The 20,830-nt window shown below is 40.9% G+C and overlaps 1 pseudogene across 1 annotated transcript; it reads left to right on the top strand.

The window, feature by feature from the left end:
* Nucleotides 1-1,015: 1,015 nt before the first annotated feature.
* Nucleotides 1,016-12,833, top strand: LOC308560968 (arginase-2, mitochondrial pseudogene; annotated as a pseudogene). The gene is made up of 2 exons: nucleotides 1,016-1,024; nucleotides 11,882-12,833. The product of its transcript is annotated as an arginase-2, mitochondrial pseudogene (transcript).
* The last annotated feature ends 7,997 nt before the right edge of the window (nucleotides 12,834-20,830 follow it).

Here is a 20,830-nt window from a genome sequence, read left to right on the forward strand (position 1 = left end):
ATGCTTCTTTTAAGCCCCCCCAAATTTTAAATTTTCCCACTGCAGCATATTTTAAATGGAATAGACCCAAGTCTGCAAATCTGTATTTGAAGCCGCATTTTATTAAGGCTTTTTCTAAGTCTAAACCGTAGCCCAGAAGCAAGCATCAAAAGCTTAACCCAGTTTCCTGAGGTGTGTTCTGCAGATCTGAAACTGGGAGTTATCCATGTATTCCGTTCTTCAACAAAATATTCATTGCCCTTCACACACCCATGTAAATACTAACACTGGGGAGACAGCAGCAGATAAGTCAAAATCTCTCTCTTCTCATGGAGTTTATATCCTGATTGGGTGGGGAGGACAGATAGTAAAGCAATATTTTTACACACACGCATTGTCATATTGATAAGTGCTGTTGAAGAAACACAAGACAGATAAATTTTAAATAAGATGGTCAGGAAATGCATCTCTAATAAACGGTATTTGAACAGAGACCTGAATGAAGTGAGAGAATGAGTCATGCTGACGGCCGGGGAAGAGCATTTTTGGAAGATTACAGCAAATGCAAAGGCCTTAAGACAGGAGGTCATTGTGACTGAAACACAGTGACCCAATGGTAACTAGTAGGAGATGAGGTCATGAGGTCAGAGAGGTAACGAAGGGCCAGATCAGACAGTGTCTCAGAGACTACTATAAGGACTTGGGCTTTTACTGTGACTACGATGAGGGGCCACTGGAAGATTTTGAGCAGAGGAATGACATGACTTGGGTGTTTAAAAGCTATGGTATGGAAAGTAGACAATGGGAGCAAGGTGGGAACAGGGAGATGAGATAAGTGGCAAATGCAACAATCCAGAAAGATGGTGGCAGCTTGGACTAGAATAGTTGAGTGAAATTGGTGAGAAGTGGTCATATTTGGGATATATTTCATGGAGCCAATAGGATTCACTGACTTTGTATGTGACGTGTTAGAAAAAGAGAAACTTCCAAGATTTGGGAACCTAGTAACTGGAAGGTGAAGTTACCATTTACTAAGATGGAGAAGGTGAGAAGCAGCCTTGGCCAGGCAGATGTCAAGGGTCTGCTACTCAACATGTCAAGTTTAAGATGCTCTTCTACAGCCAAGAGGAGTCACTCATTAGCCAGGCCATGCCAGGCCAGAAATGAGGGCCAGTATCACAGGTCAGAGAGTTCTATGGACAAAGGATTTTGAAATTCTGGGTGAAGCATAACAGGCTGCTTTACTCGAGGACTCCTTAAAGTTTTAACCAAAATGTACTTTGTGAACATTCAAGAGAAGGATTTAAGTTTTATCAAATTTATTTAGTTTATTTATTAAGTTTTATCATGCTTACTTTGGGGAGCTCTCAGTCATATTATTATTCCATAGAATACCATTTGGAGAATACTGTTGAAGACAGTGAATACTTATTTTTTTAATATCTCCACCTTGAAGCAAGACAGCACAGGAAGTAATATGAGTTTGAAATTTACATCTTTTAATCAGTACCTGATTACTTCTGTGCTTCTTTGCATTTCCTCTTGTGAATTAATAGAACCCCATTCTAGTTTGGGAAAAAGATTCTTTTGAGTTTGGTTGTATAAATTAAACTTCAAGATCTTGATCAGTTCACCCTGTGGGTAAAGAAATAAAGTCAAGTTTCTAAACCTACAGGACAAAGGGCTCAACCTCACAAAGTGTAGTTCAATGTGCCTTTATCCATTATTTTTCTTCAACGCAACGGGTCTTACAGATTCAGACCACCACCTCTCATGCCCACCGTGATCAGTTTTAGCCTCTCGTCTAGCACCATCACAGTAGTCTTCCCTGATGATCTCATGTTTTCCTATGACTGAAACCACATACACACCAGTTACTTCCACATTCACATCTCCTGCTTCCAGCCTTCCCCTGAATTCTAGGACAGAATTTCCAACTGCTGTCAGCATCTCTACTGTGATATCCTAGAACCATCTCCAGCTCAGTGTTTCCCAAACTGAATGAGCTCAACTTTCCCTCAGAACCTGTTCTTCCTCCTGAAATGTTTCTTTTGATTCATAGTACCACCGAGTTCCTGCTGCCTTACAGAGAAGTCTGGAGTCATCCTACTTAGCTGACTCCACCTGCTTCCTGCTCCCCCTTTCCACGCTCCCACATGAAGTCATTCATTGTCATATCATCACTACCTTCTAAATCTCTCCTAGTCTTCATTTTCTTGACCCTCCACTGACACTCCCTCAGATCAGGTTCTCATCCCGTTCTACCTAAATTGTTTCACTAGCTTCAAAGTGGTCTTCCTACCTTCTGTAGGGGCCACCAACAACAACCAGTCTTCTTTGCTACTGCCAGAGTTACTTTGTTAAATAGAAAACTAGTCACATACTCTTCTGACTAATCGCCACCACTAGTACCTCATTACCTCCAGAATAAAGCAGGTGTGCTCAGGGCCTTTCACAGTCTGGCCAACCCACCTTCCCTGCCTTACCTCCCACAATGCCCCCAAGACACAAAGAACAGCTCTTTCGTTCCATACGTGACCTTTCATACCTCCATGCCTTTGCACATGCTGGATTCTTGCCTTGCTAGAACATGTGCTGTCTCTCTTCACCCCTATCCAAACTAGCATCTCTTATCAGGCCTATCAAACATGGAAGCTCCTTTAAGAGCCTTCCTTCTGGGTCCCTCAAGCAGTCAGATCTTTCTGGTACCCAGCCCTTCATATGTAACGCAGGTTTTCCTGCACCTTGCAGCCCGAAGATACAATGGAAGAATATGGATCATCTGAGTGAGAGCCACCTGCTCTCAGCCCCTAACAACGAAAGTTAGGCATTGGGGTTAGGGCAACAATCTATAGATGGGTGTTTTCAAGGCTAATGCCACTGGTTACATAGATTCTTAACAACATACCACTCCAATGAACCAAACCCATGGAGCCTGAAGAGTGGCACAGCGAAGTCTTAGGGAGACGGAAGCTGAGATTTGTTCAGGAATCAAATGAGCTCTGGGGGCCAACTTGTTTTGTTGTCCCATTGGAAGCTAGACATCATGAAGCTCATCCTACAGTGAAAGTTATTCTCACTACATCTGCTCCTCTCTGGGTCAGAGATCCCTGGAAGGACTTAGAAATGCTTTCTTTTGGTCAGGTACTCGCATCTTAGCCACACAGTTATGGTTATAGGGGTTGCAAGAGCAGAGCCCTCAGCAGTGGCCGGAGCCATGACAAGTATTACAAAGGCTTGTCAAGTTCAAGCACCTTCCTTCTGTTTGGAGAAATCCCTATCTGTGTCCATAATAGATTCCTGAACAGTCTTCCGCTTCCACTTTTTGTAGCATTTACTCTCTTTGTTACCCAGAAGTTGGATCTGTGGCTCTACGGTGATGGTATCCCTGTGGCCCCTGCCTTCACCACCCTGAAGGCAGCTCATGACCTCACTGGTTAGCTTGGTCTTTATCCATGTGTCAGAGTTCAACTGTCCCCATCCAGCTGATCCTAAACCTTGGTAGAACCCAAAAGGGAGTTTTCGGTAGCGTCTCTTGTGACTCAAGAGATTTACTTGCTTCCTTCCTTAAAGCGGATCCACTCTGAAGAAACCTGACAAACTCAGGAGGTGAGACCAAAAGACAGTTTGACCACCACCCTCAAAAGCATTTTTCTTTGCCCATCCTTAGCCAGGATCCCAAACCAGATTGTGCATTTTGAGTCTTTTCCCTCTGGGTAAATTCATTCCCCCTCAAGGACACCACCAGTTGAGTGAATTGCTTATAAATCTTAGCATGAAGCTGAAACACCAGTTTCTCCATGGAGCCACTGTCTGCTCCAGAAGCTCATCCAACTCCCATAACCCATAACATTAGGGCCCTATGGTCTGCCTATCCCGTTGTCACCCCCACTGTATCCCTAAAGAGATGAAGGCTCAGAGCCCAGGTCCTTTCTCTCTTGCTCCAGGGCCATAGAACTCTGAAAATTCTAACACTTGCCGTGTTATATTGTAATTACCTGAGAGGACAGAAAACCAATACTTACTGACACCTAGTATGACCCAGGTTTTGCATTAGATGCTTTACATACATAATGATATTTAATGCCCACCCTTTGGGAGGGATATAATTATCTCTATTTTACACATAGGGAAATAACTCAGAGGACTGACATGTCCTGTCACAAGATCACATACATAACTGATGAGGGCCAGAGCAGGGTTTCACCCCCAGCCAGTCTGACTGACACCCCGTTCCCCCCTCCACCATGCTGTCTCATGTTTATTTGTATGTCTACCCTCCCCTTGCCCCCCACCTACTGTGAGCTCCTCCTTGACAGTGACTGTCTGTAATTTGTCATTTTATCTCCATTGCATCTGTCACATTGTAAGTAGGGGCTCAATATTTTTTAAAATAAAAAGAAAGAAGGAAAGGAGGGAAGGGAAGGAGGGAGGGAAAGGAAAGGTCCTGGATTTTGCTTTGCACTTATTAAGCGCTTCATAAATGTTTATGAATGAATACTGAGGTTTGAGAGAAGCCCTCGGAGCTATCCCCTGAGGCAGGCGAGTGATCTGATTGGCAGGACTCACTTTATCAGCCTCCCCCAGGCAAGCTTGTGAAACAGAGCAAGAATGATGGGGCTGGAGCTAATGTAATTTCAGATGAATCCATTAGAGTCCCTGTACCGCTGGAAACTGGGACTCAGAATTAAAGTGCCTTTCATAATTTATAGTCAAACACAAATGGCATGTGGAAAGTGGAACCCTTGCTTTATATTCTGATGCCTTTTCCTCTGGCCCTGGAAATGGTTATCAAATGACGAGAGCTTCAATAAGGGAAGAAAGCTGGGGTGATTTAGGAGCAATTCTTTCCGCAGTCTGAAAGCTAGATGAGCTGACTTACCCAGCTCTCCTTGAGTCTTTCAATTTTATGATTATATTATTTGGGTAACAGGAGGCAGGAGAGAGGAGGCAGCCAGACTGGGGAAGCGTCTGTCTGATGAGAAGCTGTCGGGACCAAGGGAGCGTGGAGAAAGGCTGGGAGTCTATTCCACGTGGTCCCGCACCCTGTCACTGAGACACAACAATAAATCAATAAATCACTGTGTATGAAAGTGTCAGTGTTCTCCCAGGCTCTGTGCAAAAGAGAGATCAGCTGGAAAAATAGGAAGTCCAAGTCCATGAAGCTCTGCTTATTAGGATAGTCCAGGAATTTCTGCCTGAAGCAGAAATGGAGAGTGGGGGAGACAGAGAGAGAGAGAGATTGAGAGATTGAAATTTAATTTATCTTGCCTGGGAAGAATCAGGGGCATCAAAATGTTAAAGACTGTCCAGGGAATTCTCCAGCTCTTAAGACCTGCCAGGTTTTAGGAACACAGCATTTTGGAGGCGGAAGGTACCTTTCATACATCTCCTTTATTTTGTAGTTGAGGAGGCCTGGGCCACCTGGGCAGAAGCTTGCAGAAGAGGTCAGCCTGCTTCTGCCACGTCATTAATGAAGGAGCGCCCGTAAGTCCTATGTACTCAGTTCCATTCTATTCTATGCTCAGTCCTCCCAGCATCCCCAGATTCAGCATCCTCCTGAAAATAAGTATAACAATGCCTACTTTTTACAGACTTGTTTTAACTTACCAAATGAGATATATGTGGGGAGAAAAGGTTTTGCAACTTTTAAGACTCAAATGAGATAGTAGATGTCAGGTGAAAATGTTTTGCATATTGTAAGCCCTGTAAGGTGCTATAAACCTCTATGAAAATATAATCATTATTAACATTGTTGGCATTAAAAAGTATTTACCCCTATTATATCACCAGTGTAAATAACGACAGATTTCCATTCTTCATATATGACTTCTCTGTTGACATTTTCTTTTTAACCTTCTAAGAAGTAATTTCTAAGTCTTCTTTATAAGCTCTTTTTTTCTCATTTTACAATGTAATATATGCTCATTAAAGGTAATTTTAAAATACAGAAAAACATAAAGAAAAATGTCACCCATAGCCCCAAAACCCAAGGATAATCACTATTAACCTTTTGATATATTTCCATCCAGTTTTTCCCCATGCATATTTTAGGAGAGTTATGATCATATTGAATTGAATATTCTATTTCCTAATTTTTTCATTTAACATTATAACATACATTTTTCCCATGTTACTAAAAACTGTTTTTAAAATGTCTTAATGGTTATATAACATCTTGTCCTATGAGTATACCATAGTCTATCTAACCATACCTTCTTATTAGCTATTAGTTGTCACCATTAGAAAAATATTACTCATCATGCAACAATTAATTATGAATAAAAGTTTTCTATATCTCAATCTATAAACAACATTTTAGAATAATTTATTAAGAATAGGAACACTGAGAATATAAATTTTTAAGGTTTTGATACATTTTTTTAATTGCTTTCACGAAGATTTTATCAATTCACCCCTGCTCATAGAGGCTGCAGTAACAAATTGCCACAAACTGAGTGGCTTAAAACAACAGAAATGTATTCTCTCACAGCCTGGAAGCCGGAGCTCTAAATCAAGGTCCCAGCAGCACCCTGCTCCCTCAGGAGGCTGCCGGGGAAGAATGTTTCCTTGTTTCTTCCGGCTCCTGGAAGTTGCCAGCAGCCTTTGGCGTTCCTTGGTGTATAGCAGGGTGACTCAAGTCCCAGCCTTCCTCTTCACGTGGCCATCTCCCCTAGTGTCTGTGTGTCGCCAGGTCTCTTTTTCCTTATGAGGACACCAGTCTATGCAATTAAGGCCCACCCTAATTCAATATAACCTAATCTTTACTTGATTCCATTTGCAAAGACCCTAGTTCTAAATAAGGGTCACATTCACAGGTTACTAGGGGTTAAGGCCTCAACATATCTTTTGGGAGAACACAATTCAACCCACAGCAAATGGTATATGAGAGTTCCCATCACACAGTGTCGTCCCCAGCAGTATCACTTCATATTTTAATTACTTCATATGTATCCTCAGAACAGAAATAGGTTTCATAAAGATCTTCACTGATGTTGAGCATGGTGGGGTGATTACCATTGAGGGTGTTTTTAGGTTAGAGTCTTTACATAATCAGGCTGGATATTTATTCATGTTAATTCTGGGATCAGCACTGGTCTGCTTTTGATGTCTGGCCATGTTCCACCTCTGCTGTGCGCTCAGGTCTCCCCAGAAACTCATGGAGGGAGCGTCTATCAGGAGTCATTAGAAGATGGGAAAGCTCATGAACTTGGGAGTGAGACAAATCTGGGTTCAAATCCCAGATCTGCCAGTTAGCACTGTGTCACTTTGAACATCCACTTCATCTCTCTAGGCCTCCATTCTCTCCTCTGTTAAATAAGAATAGGAGAGATGGAAGAGTCAAGCACTTAGCCCAGTATATGGCAATTGCTCTGTACATGTTAGCTACAGTTATTCATGTGTATTAAAGTTGTCATTATTGCTGATTTTCCTCAGTTTTTGTGCAATAGGGTTCTGTCCCCTGCTGGAGCATGCATGCCAGAGCATTATTACTGGAACTCAAGCATTTTGGTCTGATTCTGACTCTCTGCTATTTATTGTCTGGGTTCCTAATACACACCCTGCAGGCCTGGATTCTTACTCAGATGTCTTTAGGTTCCTTGCAGACTTGCTTCCCACCACCACATCTTCAGGCCCAGGTCCTTTCTCTTAGTCTGTCCAATCTGTCTTCTGTTCAAGTTCTGGTTTCAAGAATTAGCTTCCCTAGAATCATCCACATTCCCAGCTTTGAAAAGACACTTTAGTACCGTCTATAATAATTGCCAGAATAAAAAACCAAATAATGTTTCCCCCAAATTCAGCAGTTTTCTGATCAAGTGTCTTATACTCAACAGAATCCATCATGGGGAACAGCATAGGAAGAAAGGGGACAGTCATCACTGAAGTGGCCTGGGCCATATGATAATGCATACACCCTCTCTCACTTCTAATCTGGTGGCAAGTTACTTATTGCACTTAGTAAGGTGAGGAAATTGTGAAACTCACTTATACATAGTTATCCTGTGTATGTATGTCACTTTGAGGTGCGTGCTTACAGTAACTACAGTCAAATCCATTAAAGATGATTTTTATCTTTTTTTAATGTCCGAGCCATCTGCTTGGCCTCCCTTCGAGCATATTCACGGCGTCATTGACAGCTGGGCCGTGCCCCTCAGGACAGCAGACATTGTGTGGTAAAACATCACACTTTAAATGATGTCCCACGCAAGCAAGACAGTTTTATGAATCACAAACAGCCTCCTTGCCGTGCAACACTACAAGTTAGTTCTAAACGTTGCCCAACATTTCAAGCTGGCCGACACCAGTGCTTTCCTTGTTGTCCTCTCCAGGGTGTCCTAAGGACCAGATCTCTCAATTAAAGAAAACAGCCAGACCCAGTGTGCTGTGGGGGACCAACCCGTTGCTGATCTGCGTTGGATTCAGGTCGCCAGCTCCTCAGGGGTTCCCATCTTCTGCTTCTCCCCACTGAGCTGCTGCCTGGTGAAGAGGAAGCCATGGCGCCGGGGGTCACCAGGAACACAAAAATTAATGCTGCAAATAAGGCACAGATCAGTAGAACAGGCACACAGTGTGTGCCTGTGGCCACTGCCGCCACTTCCAAGGCCAGGCTGAGGCCAAGAACAGCTCTTGGAGACATCAGTAAACAACCTCAGTGAACAACCAAAGGCCCAACTGCCTCTGAAAAAGGAGGGAAAAACTTGAGCTGCTGGAAAAATGATTGCTAAAAAACTACCAAAACTCTGGAAAAGGCACTCAAGCCTGTGCCTGTGCTGGAGCCAGAACTTGAGCCTGTTAAAAAAGAAAAACATGTATGCATATATGCCTACCCATGGACGCAGACAACAATGTGGCGAAGGGTGGGGGTGGGGGCTGGGTGAAGGAGAGGTAAGGGGGGAAATGGGAGGCATCTATAACAGTGTCAACAATTTTTTAAAATGCCAAGACTTTATTTCTGATCTCTAGAGGCAAGAGAAGAGATGCCTTACAGGGTCTGATCCAGTTTCTCCAGTTGTATAGCTTATTTCCATAACTTGTAACTCAGAGTTAGCAACATTATACTATATGCCTACATGCAGGCCTATATACACACATGGCTATTGAAAACCCCTAGGATGACATTCCCATCCTCACATTCACAAACTGTCAGTGGTGCTGAGCTCAAGCTCAGGTTAAGAAAATAACTCAATAACTCCAGGGTGGAATTCTAGAAAACTGGGACCTTAGTTATTGTTGTTGCCTAATTCTTAAAGGCCAGCATGTCATGAGAAATCAGATGCCATGGGAGATTCACATGCCTGAAAAAACAATAAGCAGATGAAGGAATGTAAGGCATTGGGGAACCAGATTATAATTGTTTGAAATCTCACTGAGGTTAACAGCTAAAATGTGATCATTTAAATAATATTTATTACTACTGCCCTAAAGAAAATCACTTTGTGCTAAAGTATAAGCAGTGAAGAAAAAGCTTATTCATGGCACCTACAGAAGTGCTTGACACATGAATTCTTTGCCACTATCTTAGAAGAGCAGGGAGAGATTGGCAATAAAGTGAAGGAAGCTGAGCTCTTGAATCTTCAGAGGATGGGACCTCAGAGCTAAACCACACGGTCAAGTCTAACTATAATTTGGTTGTTGAGAAGGCCTGGGACTAGAAGTTAGGTCTCTGACTCAGGATTGCAGTCTTACATCAAAAGACATTTCACTCCCTCCCCTACATGCTGATGGCCTTATAAATCAGTGACCTCTCATACTTCTCTCCTGGCCTCTTGACTCTGTCAAATGTTGGAATGTTGTTTTTCTAACTAGCTGGTGGGTGGGAAGGCAACGTGATGTCCATCTCTGGAAAGTGAGAAACAGTATTTTCTCAGACTCCTGGGCCTCTCAGCAAGAGTGACAAAATCAAACACAAGTTTCACTCTGCTTCTGAATAAATAAAAGCCTATTAGCTTACAATTATTTTATTATTTTATTTTTTTATTAATTTTAGAGAGGGAGGAAGGAAGAGAGAGAAACATTGATGTAAGAGAGATATATGGATCGGTTGTCTCCCACAAGTGCCACAACTGGGAATCGAACCCGAAACCAGCCAGGGCTAGCCTACAATTCATTATTTTTTTGCATCATATTTTCTCTACCAGGAATTGAGGCCTATTTTAATCTCCCTTTTCCTTGAAACCCACATCTATGCCTTCATTCTTGAGAGTGTTCTTAATGTCAAAGAACTGTCGTCAGGGTTTATTTTTATCTCCGTATTGTTCAATAACTAAGGTGTATTGACTTAGCTACACCACGCGTGAGACTTAGAAATGCGTGGTCCATCCTCATGTTCAGCCCCTATTCATTCACTGGATCTTCTAGCCAACTTATTTTCAACTCCGTCTCACTATTCTGTGGATTACAGATTCAGGGCTACAAATTCATAATTGACACACTCAAAAAGTTCAGCTTCATGCAGGAAATGTAGAGGTAAGAAAGTTTAAGATAAGTCAGAAAGAGTAGCTGCCAGATATGCAATCTAATTTCAGGAGTCTCGGGAACCTTATGAGAGCCTTAATTAAAGGCCTGAAGTTCTTTTGTGTATTTAAAAATGCTTTGTTATGAAAATAAAGAAATTTCCCTGTAACCACTCAGAATTGGGGGGGATGGGGGAGGAAAGGTTGCCCAAAGAGGAGCAAAAACCAGACTCTACAGTGATAATTGGAAAATAATAGGGAATTATTCTCGGAGTTTTGAGAGGAAAAGCCTATAACCCAAGAATGCTATACTCAGTGAAATAGTTGTATTTAAAATAAGGTTGCCAGATTTAGCAAATAAAAGCAGAGACCAGAAACTCAGTTAAATTTGAATTTCAGATAAACAACGGATATGTTTTTAATATAACTAGATCCAAATAAGGCACACTTATACTAAAACATATTCGTTATTTATCTGAAATTCAAATTTAACTGGGTGTCATGTATTTTACCTGTCAACCCCAGTATAAAAGACATTTCTATTGTAGGCATTAAAGAGCCAGAAGCTTTACCATGCCCTGTATTTTCTGAAACTGCTACTTGAGATGTCCACAAAGCAAAGAATTCAAAAATTGGAATAAGAATGGCAGGATTCAAGGGGCTAAGGGCTAACAGTAAGCACTAAAACTAAGTTTAAAAAATGGTAAATATGGTTAAAATTCTAGGAGAAGTTACATATTATTTTTAAATGATTCTTTAAAACTAATACAAATACTAATAATTTGGAGTCTATAATCTTAGGTAATGTTACCAAGAAATGAATGCAATCAACGGCTGGGGACAAATTCTAAGTATATTCAGAGCACATTTCACATAATGTAGCAAGGTTAGAAAGAGAAATGATACCCTGGCCCGTGTGGCTCAGTTGGTTGCGCTTTTTCCAGTGCACCAGGAGGTTGCTGGTTCAATTCCCGGTCAGGGCACATGCCCGGGTTTCAGGCTCGATCCCCAGTCAGGGCCCTGCAGGAGGCAGCTGACCAATGTCTCTCTCATCATTGATGTTTCTGTCTCCTTCCTTCCTCTCTCTGAAATCAATAAAGATATACTTAAAAATAAATAAATAAATAATTTTAAAAAGTAAAAGTGCAACTTTAAAAAAAAAATAAGGCAAGGAAGCACACATTTTCTCTTCTCTACAGTTGGAAAAGTGAGGCTCAGAGGATCAGCCCATGTTTACCCACAAGTAAGTAGCAATATCTTTTCTCTAAGTCCAGAGGGTTATTCCAAAGGAAAGTAAAGTATGAATAAATATTTGTTGATTAATTAACTGCTTTTTGGTAAATTGAGGTGTTTATTGTGTGAGTTCCATGTGCCCAATCATATTCTTGAGGTATGTAGAAATGGTATGAAACATAACCTCTGTCTTCTCTGTTTAAAATCCACTTTAGAGGAAGCAGTTTCTTCCATCTCTTCGGGACACAGTGCATTTCATTCTGGAAAAGTCTGTCTACTCCTTGGCTGTGATCAGAGCTCCATTCTCACAGGGACAGAAAAGAAAAAAAGTAGAATATGATCCCACTGCTGTAAGAGAAGCTGGCTTGATAAAAACACTCTCCAGTTTGGACTGCCACCTAAAAGACTGGAGATCTGAGTTGTACTCCAGTCCCCAAAGATGATTTCTAACAACCTCTCTCAGTGGGCCTTGCCAGCCAGGAACTGCCTGAGGTGGTTAGCAGAGCAGTGTCAGGATACACAGCCTGGCAATTGGTACCATTAATGACCATGCCCATCACTGCCCAGACCTTCATGTGATTTGGGTTGATACCCACCGTGACATCAATACACCCCCTCACCATTTCAACTGGAAATCTCCATAGACAGCCTCAGAGAACTACAGGACAAGGTGCCCCAGCTCCCAGGACTTTCCTGAATCAAATCTTGTATCTCTTCCCCAAGTATCATGTATATTGGTCTAAGGGATGTGGACCCTCTGGATCATTTTATCTTAAGGAATTATGATACCTAGTATCTTTCCATGAGAGACATAGATTGATTTGGTATCCAGAAGGTCATGGAACAGACATTTGATCTACTGACTGGCGAAAGACAGAGACCAATCCATCTGAGTTTTGACATTGATGCCTTTGACCCTGCACTGGCTCCAGCTACAGGAACCCCAGTTATAAGGAGGCTGACCTATCCAGAAGGCATTATATTACTGTCAGCGCTGGGTCTTGTTGAAGTCAGTTCTCAGTTGGCTGCCTCAGAAGATGAAGCCAAGGCTGCAGGGGGCTGGCAGTGGTTGTGATTGCTTCAAGCTCTGGACAGACGTGGGAGGGAAAGCACAATGTCTGTGACCAATCGCCTACTCCCAGTTCACCAGATGAAACAGAAAATTAAGGACGTGTGAGAATTTAGGATATACTTTGTGCGGACACGTTTGTCACAACGGGCACTCCAGAGTGGTGAGGTGTTTGAGGGGACAGATATTACATGGTCATTTGTGTCAATACTACCTTAATGAGAATATTTTCACATTCTCACAGTTGTATAGTTTTCTTTCCCTCTCCATTTTGGTGACCAGTAATACCGTTATAAATATAAAAACAATAAAATAAAATAAAATCCACTTAAGAAACCAATATACATGGGACAACCTGAAAACATCAGGGAAGAGCTATGTTTCTGAGCCCAAACATTGCAAAATAGTATTCACAGAATGACGCTAATTTTTAAAATCTATATATTTTTGGTTGTGCTTAGGAAAAAACCCTGGAAGGTTAAAATATGGGGGGAGTTTTGTTTCCTTCTTTGTAATTTTCTATATTTTCCAAGTTTTCTACAGTGTTCTACAGTGGATAGGAAATACTTTAGACATCAAGAAAAAACATCCTGGGTTTTTTGGGGTTTTTTTTAATCTTTAAAGGAGATATTTTACAGAAAAACAGAGCTTGGAATTGTGGCCTTCTTAAAAAGCTGTAAATAATTCTAGATCTACATTATCGGAGATGTGGCTGTGGAGTACCTAAAATTCAGCTCGTCCAAATTTCCATGTGATGTGAGTATAAATTACACTCCTTATTTTGAAGACTTGTCAAAAAAATAAGACTTCTCAATAACTTTTATATTAATTACATATTGATAATATATTGGCTATATTGGGTTAAGCAAAATACATTATTGTGTTAAATAAAATTAAATGAATTTTACTTGTTTCTTTTTATTTTTAAAATATGATTCCTAGAAAACTGTAAAATGACACAAGTGGTTTGCATTTGTTGCTCACATCATGTTTCAAATGAACAGATGATAGAACATCTACCTAGAGGTTCCATGGGAATAAGACTTTCTAGATAATGCTACAGGGTCTCTATACAGCCCAGGAGAGTTCTAACTGAGCATGTTACCAAAAAAGTGACTTATTTATATTTAAAATTTAAAATCTCAGTAACAAAAGTTAGTGAATCCTGAGAGTCAGGGACCATTGAGTAGGCTGCTTTGGGGTTGTATTTTTTTTTTTTTTTAATCTTCCCCTATATTGTATATTCTTTTCCAATCAAATATTTTGAATTTTAAAAAAATACAAAGCAGAATGTAATTTCTAAAATAGACTCTACCTATAATTTACAGGAAGTTCAGAGGTAGGTGACACATGGGTGTCAAGAGAAGTTCGTGGAGAAGGTGGCCATACACTGAGTCTGGAAGGATGTTGAATGTTTAGACAAGCAGATGGGAGACAGTCAGGCCAGTGTCCTGGTGTCCCGGGAAGGGTGCACATGCTGAACACTACAGCGGGTGGCTGAGAGCATGCATGTGCCTGCAGTACAGCCACTCACAAGGGCAGCTGCTTGACTTCTTCTGGCCTCGGTTTCCCCATCTGTTAAATGAGAATAATAATGCTCCCCTCGGCGTGTTGTTGCAGAGATGTCATGTAATACTCTCTATAAAGAGCTCAGCACAAAAACACAATAGAGTGAGTATTGTTATTACTATTATTCTTTCTAATGGAAACTAAAGCTGTGGTGGTAAGAGAGAGGGCACCAGATGGTAGAAAGTTTTGAAAACCATGCAGAAGGTTAAGGAAAATAGCGTGTGCAGGGTGGATTAGAGAGGAGTGAACTAGACTCCAAGAAAGCAGGTGTGAGGCTGATGTGATCCAAGTAAAAGGTGGCATATGTATTTCGTTTTCTAGAGCTACTGTAGCAATACCACAAAGTGGGTGGCTTAAAACAACAGTAATGTACTGTCTCGCAGTTCTGGAAGCTAGAAGGCTGAAATCAAGGTGTCGGCAGGGCCATACTCCCTCCAGAGGCTTGTGCAGGTGGAGGAAAATCCATTCCTGCCTCTTTCAGCTCCTGGTGGCTCCAGCATGCTTTGGCTTGTGGCTACATCACTCCATATGTCAAGGCCAAATCTTCAAACCTCTCTCTGTTGTCTTCCCATCACCTCCTTTCCGTGTCTCCTATCAAATCTCCCTCTGCCTCTCTTCTATAGGGATGCATGTGATTGCATTTAGTGCCCACCTAGATAATTCAACATAATCTCCCCATTTCAAGATTCTTACCTTGATCAACATCCTTTGCCAGTTAAGGTAATATTCACAGGTCTACCTTTTAAGTAAACTACCTATCACATGCCAGATATCTTGGGGGAATATTTTTCAGCTCACCACAGGTGGTAAAGACCTAGGCAGAGCAGACTATCTAATAGTACTGGAGCTTCCAACAGCCAAATATTAGCCCCTGGTGTGCTCAGTCCCAGGACAATAGCAAAGGGTTGGCAGTGATGAGAGGAAGCACTCACCAGCAGCTATTTGCCAAGAGGGATGGATTTACCAGCACAACCTAACAGAATATAAACCCTGCGTGTGGGATAGAAAAGGAGAGCAGGAGCTATGAGAGACTTTTTACAGGCAAAATTAGTGGGCCTGGTTATGAAAGATGAAGCTCAAAGGACATTGCATAAAGAGAGATTTCCTTATCAGCAAGAAAGACTTAAGGGCTTGTTTTCCAAGTAATCCAAGTTTGAGGCTTCCCAGGGTGTTTTCCAGTGCATTCTGCATCCCAGTCCCTGATACCGCTGGACCACACAGGGCTGCCTGGGAGACGTCAATGGATTCATTTCCCAGTCTTCAGACCCAGTGAGGATCCCATGAGAAACTGCCAGCTATGGCAAAGTGTCGGAATAGACTGTTTACCTAGCTCCCAAAACATTGCTAAACCCAGGAGACAGCCCTAAATCAGGAGAAAGTTCTTTCAGGATAGTTAGTGCCCTCACTCGCCAGAAACTGCTAATAGAGGGTTGCTTTTCAGTACCTTGTGAGCTGATTAAAAAGGTCCATGGGTCCTAATTAACATGTGAGGTTTATTCATCTGTAAACTTGCAAAAGGAATGCTCCCTAGCGAATTTCAATCAGAAAGAAGTGTTGTTCTCATTACCCTGGTTTAACTAGAAACAAAGATAATTTGCTTCTGTGTTTTTACTGTTAGGTAGTAGAGTGCAAAGAAAATTGTTTCTTAATGATTCTTTTCAAATACTTATTAGACATCAGTGCAGGCTTCAGTGATCTAGCAATCAGTTTCTAGTATTTTCGATGAGAAAATGATATGAATCCTCATTAAAGTGCATAATTTGACCCAAAGGCCAGGAAATTGAGACTGAGGTCAGCAGAGCAACTTACACGCCGTTCTTTGCATATAAGAGTACTCATGAGGGGGACTCTATGCTTAATCAGAAAATCTCTGCTGAGCATTACAAAGAATTGCAAAAGTGCAATTTGCACTTATTGCAAAAGTGGAGTTTGTTTGCTATACACATGAGATAGAAATAACAGGTTGTGGTAAGACTGCGCTTGATTGCTCCCTCAATATCAGTGGAAATATTTATTTCATTTTTTGCTGTTATGCAACTATGGAAAGAAAGCTCAAAATTCAATAGGCTCACCACCAAAAAAGCAACTAAGTCCTGTTCTGTACAGACACCCACTAGCTGTCACACAGCTTCAGAAAAACAGCGCTTGGTTTCCAGGAGTTAATAATCTAACAATCCTCTACTTTTCATTGCCCAGGCAAAAATTATTTCCATTTCATTACATTCATTTGTTACAGATGCTTACATTTGATTTCTCAAGAGAATAGGAATGAAAGACTGCAGAAAATGCTCCACCTATATTTTCTGAATCCCTATCTCTAGCAAATCCCAGGCTTGCCTCCCCCTTCACAACCAAACACTTCATTAGGTCTGTGTGTGTTTTTTCTTTTTTTTTTTTTAAACATATCTTTATTGATTTCAGAGAGAGGAAAGGAGAGGGAGAGAGAGAGCTAGAAACATCAATGATGAGGGAGTCATTGATCTGCTGCAGCCCGCAACCCAGGCATGTGCCCTGACCGGGAATCGAACCCTGATCACCTGGATCCTAGGTCGACGCTTAACCACTGAGCCACGCCCGGCCGGGCCTGTGTTTTTTCTTAAGAAATCTGTAATAAATCCCAGGAATCAGGACTGTTTAATACCCAGCTAAACACTTTTATGACATTCCCTAAGGTTAGATGTACTGTACTGTCAACCAACAACTCGGTCTTCCTGCATTTAGACACTCGGGCACTGCTTTCACCTCCCAAGTAAGTATCCCCACCACCTACTCCTGGCAATGCCTGTCCTGAGTGAACAGAAATCAATCATTGGACAAAAAAGGTGCCAGCAGGAAGATGCCTGGCCCTGATCTAGGTACTTTTCACACTCCTAAAGAGAAAGGCGGAGGCGATACTGAATCTTGATCAGACAGAACCCAGAAGGAGGCAGTGTAGCAGCTGCAAGAAGGGGCCCTCAAATATCCTACTGCAGGAGCGCAGCTGACCCGGGGCCCCAGGGCCATGCTTCCCGCGCTGCTTCGGGGGTCACTGAGCGCAGCAGGGATACCAAGGCAGGCCTGTCTGCAGGAAACACGGAACTCTTCCCACAGGAAGCTTTGCTTTTGCGGAACTTTCCTTAGGATTGCATTGCAATCTAAGTCATTTCTACCCAAACTTTATTTCTTCCTTCCCTGGGGTCAGACTTGCATCATGGTTTCCTCCCTGTTTTCTTCCACAGGCATTTTCCTTAATAGATTACTTGCATGGATCTTGGTATCTGTTAAGATATTTTCAGTTCCATTATAGAAACCCAAATTAAAAATTGTTTACACAGTAAGACTATTGCATATATAAGAGGTATGGTGATTCCAGGATTGGTTAGCTCAGCTGTTTAACTATGTCATCAAAGACCCAGACTCTTCCCTCGCTGCCATCCTCAGTGTGTTGCCTAACTCACCTTTTGGTGTAGGAGAGATGGCTACAGCAGAATCGGGTAATTCATTCTCTCTCCCTCCCCCCCCCATACACACACACACACACACACACACACACACAAATATCCAGAGACAAATGAGAGATTATTCAACAAAATGTTGGGGGTAACAAAGAAGACAGATCAAGCATATTCAGAATATTATAATCATTTTAGCAATTCTGTGACAGTGATTTGAAGTCTCTTTTAATGATCTAGTATATTTGTCATTAGTTCTTTTAATGCAAAGTAAAGGGTTCCTTTGTTGGTAGATCACAAAATCTACCTAAAAGTAGGATCTGTGACAGCCAAGAATAAAGAAAAGTGATAGAATAGCATTTGCTGTTTCTCGGTACCTTAATTTTGCAAGATGCTGAGCTTTGCCTGATGCTAAGTTAGTTAACATCTCTCAAGCTCACTTTTCTTCTCCTTATAAAGAGTTAACAATTATAATTTCATCACAGATCTGCTGTGAGACTAAAGTGAATTAATACTCATGAAGTGTTTAAACAATTTCTGGCACACAGTAAATGCTATAGAACAAGTAGCTATCTTCATTTAATAAGGTTGGGGGAGAATTAAAGTAATTAATGCACGTAAAGGACTTAGAATAATGTCTAACATGTATTAAGCATTCAATAAATCTTTGCTGCTGCTACAACTATTATTATTATAGTTTTAAATAAGAAGATTAAGAGAGTTAAAAAGGGTAAAAAGTATACAGTTAATTCTTTAAAAAAGAACTTATAGTATGAAACACTATTGACATCTTCTTCATTATCATGATCAAAAATAAATTTTCACTGAATGCCTCTCTGTTTGCTATAAAGAAACTGATGAATAAGAGAAAAAGTCATCATCCCAAATACTCCCTAACTTTCTAAGAGACCTGATTGTACAAACCATCTCATTAAAAACTTCCTATAAAAGACCAAACTGCCCAGGAAATATTTAATTGATGCTTACATCCATCAGCCTATTTCCTATAGAACAGATTTATAATACTGAATATTTAAATGTTTTGTGTTGTTTATAGAATTTCTAGCTCATTAGTGCACTTTATATGATCTTACTTTTTTAAATAGATCTTGGAACAGTACCATTTGGGTTGAACATTTAGTTTGGAGCTTTGGAATTCTATCAAGCATTGTTCAGTGCTAAGCCTAGAGTGCCGTTGTTAATGGGCTAAGAAGGCTCTGCGGCCCAGAAGAAACCGAAGGAAATAAGGAAATGAACGTTTCTTAAGAGCTTATACGATTTCGTGTGATGGCTACTTGCATGTTAGTTTATCTAATACACGCCACAACCCTGCTTTATGGTATTTTCTCCATCTTCCCAGGTGAGGGAACTGAGAATAGAAGTTATATGACTTAGAAAGAGTAGGAACCAGGAATGGACAATGGAAGACCAGAGAACAAACGAGGTGATCCAGGTGGCTAAAGCATGGATATTGTACCCAGCTGCCTTTTAGGGCACCACCGCTCCCTGCTGTGCTTGAAATACTTGACATTTAAAAAATAGCTTCTCCCGGCCAGGCATGGCTCAGCGGTTGAGCATCGACCTATGAACCAGGAGGTCGAGGTTCGATTCCCGGTCAGGGCACATGCCCGGGTTGCGGGCTCAAATCCCTGTCAGGGGCGTGCAGGAGGCAGCCGATCAGTGACTCTCCCTCATCATTGATGTTTCTATCTCTCTCTCTCCCTCTCCTTTCCTCTCTCTGAAACCAATAAAGAAATATTTTAAAAATTTTAAAAAAAGAGCTTCACAACTCCACACTTTATAGGGCAATGTCTAAAAATGCACCTATAGGAACAAATATGCATTTCCCAGTCTTTGAGTGTGATTCCAAATGCTTATATAATAAATGGCATTGCTTACCAGCATAAAATTAATAATAAAGTTGGATCTGATTAGGAAAATAAAATCAGAGCTCTCTGTGTTCTTGTGGCTACAGCCCAAGAAGCCCAGGTTGAAAACCCCACACTGACCTAGGCCAACTTGAAAAAAGACTATCTCCCATCTCATCGCCAAAGAAGCATTCATTAGCCAAGTAAAGTAACTTAAAATAGTACAGTGTTATCCAGTGAACAAGCTAGTACAACAAACAAACACAAAAAGAAACATTTGCTGAGCACTTTGATGGGCCAGCCATTGTACTCGGCACTCATGCTACTAAAGTGGAGATCCATTGCCTCAAGGGGCATTGGGGTGGAAAGCAACCGTGAGCAGGTAAACTGTGAGGTGGCCTCTGACACTGGGGAAGGCTGTGACTTTTTATTTTGTTGTTGTTTTGTTTAAACTTTTTATTTTGATATAATTTGAGACTTAAATGTCTTACAAAGCTAGTATACAGAGTTCACATACACCCTTGACCCTGCTCCCTCTAATGTTAACAAATTACAAAACTGTAGCATGCTATCAAAACCAGGAAAGTAACAATAGTACAATACTATTAACTAAATAACAAATCTTATTCCAGTTTCACGTACTTTTGCCTAAAAAATAAAAATGCGCAGGCACAAAAACATGAAGAAAATATGCAAAAATGAAAATTGTGTGTGTGTGTTTGAGATGGTCAGTATTTTGCACTGATTTTTCTTTTTAGGAAAAATTTTCTCTAGTGTTTTTATCATATTGTTCAATTTCTCTAAAAAAATAACTTAAATTACCAGCATTTTTCTCTTTTCTATTCAGTAGGCTTAATCATGCACTTTACCAGGGAAATAGGGTTGCCAAATTAGCAAAATTAGTACAGGATGCATATTTAAATTTGAATTTCAAATATGCAATGCATAATTTTTTAGTATTAATATGTTCCATGTGATATTTGGTACATGCTTATATTAAAAAGTTATTTTTGTTTCTCTGAAATTCAAAATTAATTGGGCTTTCTGTATTTTATCTGGCAAGACTACAGGAAAAAAACACATATGGAGAGTGGAGTTTAGTGTACTGTACCTGGGAAGGGAGATGATATGTCATTTTCAGGTAAGAGGATGCAAAAATTATTTTTCTAAGTCTTACAATGTTCTGCCAAAGGGAAATTTTCTCTGTCAGGATAGAAATAGGCTGCA

Source organism: Miniopterus schreibersii, assembly GCF_964146895.1.
Source record: "Miniopterus schreibersii genome assembly, chromosome: 8".
Classification (NCBI taxonomy): domain Eukaryota; kingdom Metazoa; phylum Chordata; class Mammalia; order Chiroptera; family Miniopteridae; genus Miniopterus; species Miniopterus schreibersii.